This window comes from Rattus norvegicus, chromosome 1, assembly GCF_036323735.1.
Source record: "Rattus norvegicus strain BN/NHsdMcwi chromosome 1, GRCr8, whole genome shotgun sequence".
Taxonomy (NCBI): Eukaryota; Metazoa; Chordata; class Mammalia; order Rodentia; family Muridae; genus Rattus; species Rattus norvegicus.
In genome coordinates this window covers 250,185,633-250,195,063 of record NC_086019.1, presented here as the reverse complement: position 1 = coordinate 250,195,063, position 9,431 = coordinate 250,185,633, and the positions used below count along the sequence as shown (strand labels likewise).

The following is a 9,431-nucleotide window of genomic DNA, read 5'->3' as shown; positions in this document are numbered from 1 at the left end:
AAGCCAAGAAGCAGAAATGTAATTTTAGAAAAAGAGAATCTGGGGCTGGAGAGATGGCTCAGCACTTAAGATCATTGGCTCTTCCAGAGGACCTGAGTCGTTCCTAATCCCCACACACAGAGCACACCAGTCCTTAATTCTGGTGCTAGGGGAGGCACCACCCACTGTGAGCACTGCACATACGTGGTGCAGACATACATGCAGGTGAAAACACCCACGTACAACACTTAAAAACAGATACATCTTAATGAGGAAAAGAAAAGAATCAGGCAAAGCAAAGTAGAAATGTGGTGGGCATGGGGGTATAATAACCCTTACCACTACGTGCATAGCATAGGGATTTGTCTGACTGGGGTTACAGAGGAGTACAGAAAAAACAAACACACAGAAAAGCTGGGAAGCTGTAAGCCATGCGCTCTGCACCAACAGCTGCCTGGAACTCAGCTCGGGAAGGAGGTTAGCTAACCTCCGTGGCCCATAGGGGAGCAGTCTCAGATTTCAGCCACCAGGGAAGAGGAGACTAGAGTTGACACAGTGCACACTCTAATTTTAGCCAAAGGTCAACCCTTCTCAGCTTAGTACATGGACAGGGAAAGTGTTGGCATTTTTGGCTTGCCCCAGGGAAGGCGTTGTCATTCCTGTGGGTTGAAGCATTGGTGTCCTTGACATAGTGATGTTCTTGTCAGCAATACACATTCACACAGGACTTCTTCAGCTCTTCACAGTTTCTCTTCTGTTAGCCCCTCCCTTGTGCCCGAGCAGAGAAAGAAGTCCAGCTTTATCCTCACTGTGGCTGGGGTTGCCTTACAATCGAAGGAAACCATAGGACAATGGCTGGAAGAAATGCAGATTTGGCTGAGACAGTTTACCACTCTTTCCATGGGCTGCATGTGCTTGTACAGTGACAGGTAGGTTTTTTTGTTTTTTTTTGTTGTTGTTGTTTGTTTGTTTTGTTTTTCTAGACAGTGTTTCTCTGTGTACTCTTGGTTGTCCTGGAACTCACTCTTGTAGACCAAGCTGGCCTCAAACTCACAGATATCCTCCTGCCTCTGCCTCCCAGTGCTGGGATTAAAGGTGTGTGCCACCACCACCCAGCTTCGTTGTTTGTTGTTTTTGTTGTTTTTGTTTTTGTTTTTGTTTTGTTTTTGTTTTACTAAATATACCCAAAGCAAAATGGGATAGTCATTCTGTCTTAAAGATTCCCCATTTCGGGGTTGGGGATTTAGCTCAGTGGTAGAGCACTTGCCTAGCAAGTGCAAGGCCCTGGGTTCGGTCCCCAGCTCCAAAAAAAAAAAAAAAAAAAAAAAGAAAAGGGAAAGAAAAGAAAAAAAGAAAAATAAAGATTCCCCATTTCTTTATTTTTCTCTTATATATTATATCTCTACTGCAATTTCCCCTTTCTCCTGTCCTCCCAGTCCCTCCCCCTCAGTTACCCCCACCTCCACTTCTCCATTTCCCTTCAGAGAAGGGCAGGTCTCCAGGGTGTCACCCAAACATGGTGTATCAACTTGCAATAAGACTAGGTTCCTCCCTCATATTAAGACTGGACAAGGGGCCTAAGGGTCTTAAAGAGCAGGCAAAAGAATCATAGACAACTGTTAAAAGTTCCACATGAAGACCAAGCTACACACAGCTATAACACATGTGCAGAGTGCCTAGGTCAGACCCATGCAGGCTCCCTGATTGTCTATTGTCTCTGTGAGCCCCTATGAGCAGGGTTAGTTGATTCTATGGGTTTTCTCATGGTGTCCTTGAGCCTCCTGACTCCTACAATCCTTCCCTTCTCCTGCAGGATTCCTGGAGCTCTGCCTAATAGTTGACCGTGTTTTTGCATCTGTTTTCATCAGTTGCTAGATGAAGCTTCTGTAATATGATAGAGTGTAGCAGAATATCATTAGGAATCATTTTATTGACCCCCTCTTTCCCGTCCTGTTTGGTTCTAGCCTAAGTGTCTGGGCTCTCCAGCCTCTGGTTCCTGGCCCTCCAGGCAGTGTCAGGGATAGGCTCCCTTTCTTGGCATCTTGGGTCTCAACCTGGACCAGTCATTGGTTGGCCATTCCCACAATTTCTGTACCACCTTTACCCTAGCACATCTTGTAGGCAGGAGGCACAAATTGTAGGTTGAAGGTTTTTGAGGCTGGGCTGATGTTTCAGTTCCTCCACTGGAAGTCTTGCCTGGTTACAGGAGATGGCCGGTTCAGGCTCAGTATCCTCTCTTGCTAGGAGAAAGATCACCCACCCACTCCCACATACACTCTTTTTTTTTTTTTTTTTAAGAGAAGAGAGTTTACATATTCTGGTACTTATAGAATTCTTTGTCTCTGAAGTTATTCTTCTGACAGTTGCTTGTAGGAAGCTTTCTGTACGTTTTCTGAGGAGATCAGCCTTGAGCTTTTATACACCTGTTAAAACACGTTAACTTTGCAAGTGAAAAGGTGATATTCTGATAGCTGAAGGGAGGAGCACAAGAGGCTCTTGGGAAAACTCTGCCCCAAGGCCTCTCTGCATGGGGCCAAGATTAAAATGAGACCTTTATCGATTTACTTTCAGATTCTCAGCACTCCTTATCTGTAAAGTTGATAAACTCTTTAACTACCTTATAATCTCGCTTATGAAATACAAATTCTTCAGATAAAAATAAAGTATGCCAATGTTTTTCTTATTCTTTTAAGCATATATATATACATATATACATATATATATATCATCCCTTGAACAATGTAACTTTAAAACACACACACACACACACACACACACACACACACACACACACACTTTGTTGAGAAAATCTCACTTTTGAGAAGGGAAGGCTGCCTCAATCTCTTCGCCGTGTACTAAAAGGTGAGGGGGTGGGACTGTTCTTGAGTGTACTGACATGTTTTCATATCAAGGGAATGTATCTGAGGGTTAGGGTGCTGGACAATCAACAGCCACCAAAGCCATTCTAGGTGTGGAGGTTTGAATAACAATGGCTCTCATATGTATGGGGTGGGGGTGGTTCTGATACTTTGATTAGGAATCTGTTTACTGACTCTGAAGGTTCTCACTCCCAACTGGTTTTTTTTTTTTTTTTTTTTTCCGGAGCTGGGGACCGAACCCAGGGCCTTGCGCTTCCTAGGTAAGCACTCTACCACTGAGCTAAATCCCCAACCTCCCAACTGGTTTTTGATTTATCAATAAAGATGCCAGTAGCTAATGGTTGAGGAGAAAGAAAGAGGCAGGTCTTCCAGGTTCCTAAAGTCTAGGAAGAAGAAGAGAATTGGAAGGGGATGGGTGGGGACACAATAGTGGAGGAGATAAAGCCAACCAACCATGTATGTTTTGGGGGAAGTGGCCTCTGGGCCTGGGGTAGCAGGGGAAGATTTAGGAGTTCCCAGTCATTGAGTAGCCAAGGCATTTCAAGATTAACTGGCGTGTGTGTGTGTGTGTGTGTGTGTGTGTGTGTGTGTATGTGTATTTTCTATTTGAGCATAGTAGACAGATCCTGGGCAGGTACGCTGAAGCTGTCAGCTGTTCCTGTCACCATGCCTGTGTTCTATCATCCTGGAATCTAATCCTCTGAAGCCATAAGCCCAATGAAATGGTTTCTTTTTTGTGTTTCCTTGGTCATGGTGCTTTATCACAGCAGTGGAGAAGACATTAAGGTCAGAGGTTTCTGGGTCTTTTGTCTTGTGAACCTGAAGAGTTAATTTCATGGACAAATGATGACTTTTAGAAAGGAGTTCATTTAAACAAACAAAGGGAGTTTGTTTATAGAATAAATAGAGAATTTATTATAGAATAGAACTTAAAGGAAATGGAGGCAGCAGAGCTCCCATACAGCAACAATGTCCCATGAACCGTCACATCGAAAAGGCTTTCTCTAGGGGTTCATCAGTCAGCCTTTACTGGGCAGAGATAAGATGGCGGTAGGCCCATCGGTCCAGCCAGTCCAACTACAGACTTCCATGAAGTATTCATGCGCATCTCCAACCTGGCTGGACACGAGTTTCAGGTACAGCATCAAGACCCAAATACCTGATGGCAAATAGTGATGACACATAGCCTGCGGACGGCTGTGCTCCATAGGATGCTGAGTAAAGGACAAGAAAGGTAACAAGAAACCAGAACAGAAGCCAGCTGCTCTAAGTGTTCCTGATGTTCGAGGCCCCAGCTAGGACAGGACTGCCCACAGAAACCAAGACGATCTGCCTCCTCCTCCATCTCCTCCTCGTGAAGGATTTATTTATTATTTTTGTTTTATGCGTGTGAGTGTTTTGTCTGCATGTGTTTATGTGCCCTGGATGTGTGCCTGCTGCCCATGGAGGCCAGAAAAAGGAGCTGGATCCCTCAGAACTAGAGTAAAGGGCAGCTTTGAGCTCCCATGTGGGTTCTGGGAACGGAACCCAGGTCCACTGCAAGAGCAGCAGTCTTTTTTTTTTTTTTTTTTTTGGTTCTTTTTTTCGGAGCTGGGGACCGAACCCAGGGCCTTGCGCTTCCTAGGTAAGCGCTCTACCACTGAGCTAAATCCCCAGCCCAAGAGCAGCAGTCTTGTTCTTCCTCCTCCGCTTCCTCCTCCTCCTCTTCCTCCTCCGCTCCCTCCTCCTCCTCCTCTCCTTTTATGTATACCTACTACATTTTGATGTTTTTTGAAAAACAAATGTGGGTTTATTATTGATTTTATACAATTTTATTTTCTGGGAAACATGCAAAAGATGTTAAGCTTTAATTCATACTTTCAGAACTTGTGTTTAGCCATTTAAAACATCCTGTGTATTTCTTAGTAATATATTTAAACTTTCTTCTTTTTTTTTTTTTGTGAAATTCATTTCCTAATCAACATGTCCCTATGGTGCTGATATCACTTCAGGCTTTTTACAAACATCATGTATCCTACTCTGGTGAGGTAAAAGAAATAAATTTAATAGAGATGAATTATGTTAAGCTTTGTGTTAAATTGAGAATTGTATAGGATCTATAAAAAGTAATTCTTGTGGCCTAGAAAATGGCTCAGCCACTAAACAACCTGTCATATAAGCGTGGCATGTGGATCTTTCTCACTTATGTAAAGAGCTGGTATGGTGACATTCTTCAGTTACTCTAATAGTGGGGTGTCAGAGATAGGCAGAGCCCAGAGCACTAGCCCAGGAGGCACTCATTGTGTGCTGGCTGCAGTTAGAACAATACAGAAAAACCTGGATACTGACCGTTGACCTTCACATGCACATGTACACATGCTATTTCAGTATTTGAAACAGGACATGTATTGGTACACATAAAGAATTCCGCAACACGAACCAGTGTGAGACATCCAGTGCAATTATTAACTATGTTAATGTTGTGCATGCATCCAAGCACACAGAACAATTGGGACTTTTGCACTGAACTAATGGCAGTTAAAAATTACACACCACAGAGAATCAGCTTTGCCCTAGGCAGACATTTGCTAGGTCATTCTGTAATAATAATGCTGATTCACCAAAAGGAAAGGCAACATGTGTACATAAGAACGATAACACAGCAGTCTCCTTAACCACGGAATCATCTCTCCAGAGCTTGTTCCCGCCTGATAGGGTGAGTTTCCTGGCCTCAAGGATTGAACTTAAATTCTATCCAGTAAAGAGAAAGAGAGAAAGGGTGTACGCATGCAGAGAGAGGAGAAAAGGGGGGGAGGAGAGAGAGAGAGAGAGAGAGAGAGAGAGAGGAATGAGCAAAATGTCTGGATTATATAGGGAGGAGCCTCTGGGGGAAGGAGCTCCTGGGCTGGAAAGTTCAGGGTTTGGGGGGGCAGGGTATACCAGGTAGGGATTGAGGGATGCTGGGAGAACCTAGAGGCCAGGCCTAGTTTGATACGTAAAATATGTACCTCAGTCCCTTGTCCTGGGGTCCAAAGCCAATTAGTTGATTAGAAATGAATAAGGAAAGCTAAAATAGCTGATTACTTCCTGCTGACACCGGGGCACTGATTTAGGGTGTGGGCTGCAATGTTGGCCAAGTCGGGGAAGAGTTGGTTGTTTCACTGATTGTAGGACCGTGTGGAGGTAGGAGTGTGTAGACTCAGTTGAAGCAGTCTGTGAGGCTATACCAGAGCACCTGTGGGTAACTGTCTTGGAGCTTTCCTGGATGCAGGTTCTGAGAGAACGTCTTTATGACCATAAGGTTACTGGCAATTAACTTGGATTTCTTAATTCTAGTAGATTTTATGAGACTAGAACCTATCAGGTTTGAGCCTTAAAAATCACAATTTTAAATTGAAGATCTTCTAGCATCTGAACAAAACCCTTTAATCTATAAACATAGTCCGTAAAGAGACTGGGAACTTTTTGACCTTTATATGGCATATCATTATAAAAATATATAAAATATATAAAAAGCTATAGCTTATAAAAACCTAAGGCTACGTTATAGCTTAATAACAGTGGCAAAAACAAGGCCGAACATTTTTATGGTAATGATCTTTATCCTTTTTAGTCTTATAAACCTCCAAGTCTTTAAAAGACTAAAATCTCTCAATTGTGTTTTTAGTAATAGTAAAATAAGGCATCTTCTTAAGAGTAAAGACATAGACCAATGGGGAAACAATTTATCAAGACAGGACAGAAATCATACAAAAATCTTATTTCAAATTTAGAACTATCTTTGGAGACCTGTTTCCTGGTCTGCTCCTGTCTGGTGTTGCTGCCCTTAGGCAAAATGGTGGTGAAGCCATGACTTCCCATAACAGAGATGGCTGCCAGCTATGTGACTGCCCTTAACCAAGGTGGTGGTGAACCCACGGCCCCACCCTCTTCATCCCAAAATCGAGATGGCAACCGTCACATGCTGTTTACCTACTGTGTATACTTTCCTCTTGCTGGCGGTGTGGTGTGGTGGGCAATTTAAAATGAGCAGGCTATCACCATTGCAATTCCTGCTGCTGCTGTTTTCACTGCCACCATGGCCATCCTTTTTCTGGGCCACATATGGACAGGTGGGAGGTGGGGGAGGGTGGGGCTAGGAAGCACCTGGGGCCCTGTGCTTGGTGTTGTGATGAGAGAGAGGAAGAGGGGCAAGAGCATAGTTTCCAAAAACTGGGCATAGGGAATTCAGGCCAATTTAGATATAATTTTGTTTTAGATCCTGTGGTGGTTTGAATGTGCTTGGCTCAGGGGGTAGCACTACTAGGATGTATGACCTTGTTGGAGGATGTGTCACTGTGGACATAGGCTTTCTGAGCTTCCTTCTAACTGCCTGGAAGTCAGTCTTCTCCTGTTTGCCTTTGGAACAAGATATAGAACTCTCAGCTTCTCCAGCACCTTACCTGCCTAGACCCTGCCATGATCCCATCTTGATGAGGACTGAACCTCTGAAACTGTAAGCCATTAAACGTTGTCCATTATAAGAGTTGCTGTGGTCATGGTGTCTGTTCATAGCAATGAAACTTTAACCAAGACAACTCCCAAGCCCATGTATCTGAATGCTTGTTATCTGTGGGATGATGTCATTACGCAAGTGAAGGTAGGTATAAGATAGAACAAGTCCTATCATTGGATGAGAAGGAAGGAAGGATGAGAGAAAAGTTTGAAGGAGGAGGAGGAGACTGGAACGGGAAGGCAAAGGAGCCGCGGAGAGAACATAGATGCTGACATGAAGATTCCACTCTGTGTATTTACAGGTTGTTATGAATATTCTTAAGGGATGGATGTGTATAGGCTTTGTATGTTTAGGTGGGCAATTTTATATTATCAATTGGATCAGAGGTTATTGTGTTATTGTGTTGTATGTTCTTTCTTGTGGTGAATTAAGTTTAAGAGAGTATGTGGTGGCTGGGACACTGGGCTGCCATGGAGTTGGGATGTGTGTTTCTGACATGATGGCAGCCTGCCTTGGGAACTGGATGGGTAGAGAGATTGCCGTGAGGCTCAGAGAGTAGCCATCGGCAATGTGATTGGGATGGAGCTCGGCAGGTGAGAGGCTTTGCTGACTGAGATTAAGATATCTATCAGATATCTTGGGGGATTGTGGTACAGGACCTCGTGGGGGGTAAAAGACAGCATTTTATTTTTTATAATTTTACAACAACAGCTATTATCAAACCAAAGGTGCTATGCATTCCTGCTTATTACAGAGGCCATTATAGGTACCACACCCAGATGAAGAGTTGTGTAGGGCCAACCATATAGGAAGGTCCGCACCATCCCCCAGGAACCTCACGTGTTAATCTGAAAGCCCTCCAAAGCGTGTTTTGGGGGCTTATGGATGCTTTGAGTCTTGGTCACTGGCCTGCTGCTGTGAAGAGACACCATGCTCACAACAGATTGTTTAAGGGAAAGCCTTTAATTGGGATTTGCTACCAGTTTCAGGGGTTTAGTTTATAGGTTGATGTCATGCAGGTGGCCTGTCATTGGATGAGAAGGAAGGATGGGCAGGAGAAAAGTTTTAGAGGAGGAGGAGACTGGAGCGAGGGACAGCAGCTGAGAGAACATGGAGGTGGATGTTAAGATTCCTCTCTGGGGGTTGGGGATTTAATTCAGTGGTAGAGCACTTGCCTAGCAAGTGCAAGGCCCTGAGTTCGGTCCCCAGCTCCGAAAAAAAGAAAAAAGAAAAAGAAAGAAAAAAGGAAGAAAAAAAAGATTCCTCTCTGCACGTTTACATGTTGTTATGATTATTCTTAAGGGATGGATATGTACAGGATTTTGTGTGTCTAGATGAGCAAACTATATCTTATCTAGGTGGTCAGTTTATATCCTTATCAATTGGTTGTAAGTTAATCGTGTGGATATATTGTTCGTTGAACATTTAACACATAAATCTGGTTGTTGGGTTCAGTTTGCTGAGTAATGATTTCGCTGGGTAGTTGGGAGTGCGAACAGAGTCTGTGACAGGAAGCCGTGCCAGGCTCTAGAAGGCTTGCGGGCTAGCATGGGGCCATACTAGCACAGCCTGTGGATTGTGATGTGAGTCTCAGGTGTGGTAACAAATGCCAAGGGGACAGTGTGTGAAAGCGGTAACAGAGAAACAGGGGATCCAGCGCAGCAGAGTGGGAACTTGTGGGAACCAGGTTGAGTAGCCCTTTTTTAATTTTACCGCAACATTGGTTCATTATCAGCATGGCTGGAAGCATGGTGGCACACAGGCAAATGTGGTAGCTGAGAGGTTTTTTTTTTTTTTTGGTTCTTTTTTTTCGGAGCTGGGGACCGAACCCAGGGCCTTGCGCTTCCTAGGCAAGCTCTCTACCACTAAGCTAAATCCCCAGCCCCTGGTAGCTGAGAGTTTTATATCTGGATCCGAAGGTAGCAGGAAGAGAAAAACACTGGGCCTGGCTTGAGCTTTTGAAACACCAAAACCCACTCCAATGACACACCTACTCCAATAAGGCCACACCTTTTAATCTCTCTCAAATAGTGCCACTGTCTAATGACCAAGCATTGAAATATATGAAATATATGAGCCTATGGGGCCTTCTCCTCCTC

At 44.0% G+C, this 9,431-nt stretch overlaps 1 protein-coding gene across 2 annotated transcripts in view; it reads left to right on the top strand.

Moving 5' to 3' along the window:
- The first annotated feature begins 699 nt into the window (after positions 1 to 699).
- Pik3ap1 (phosphoinositide-3-kinase adaptor protein 1) overlaps positions 700 to 9,431 on the top strand; it is a 154,115-nt gene continuing 145,383 nt past the window's right edge. The window contains exon 1 of one of the 2 annotated variants that reach the window (XM_063287325.1): positions 700 to 908. The gene's annotated coding sequence lies outside the window, so the exon portion shown is untranslated. The remainder of the gene's footprint in view (positions 909 to 9,431) is intronic. The other variant, XM_063287327.1, reaches the window with a different exon arrangement.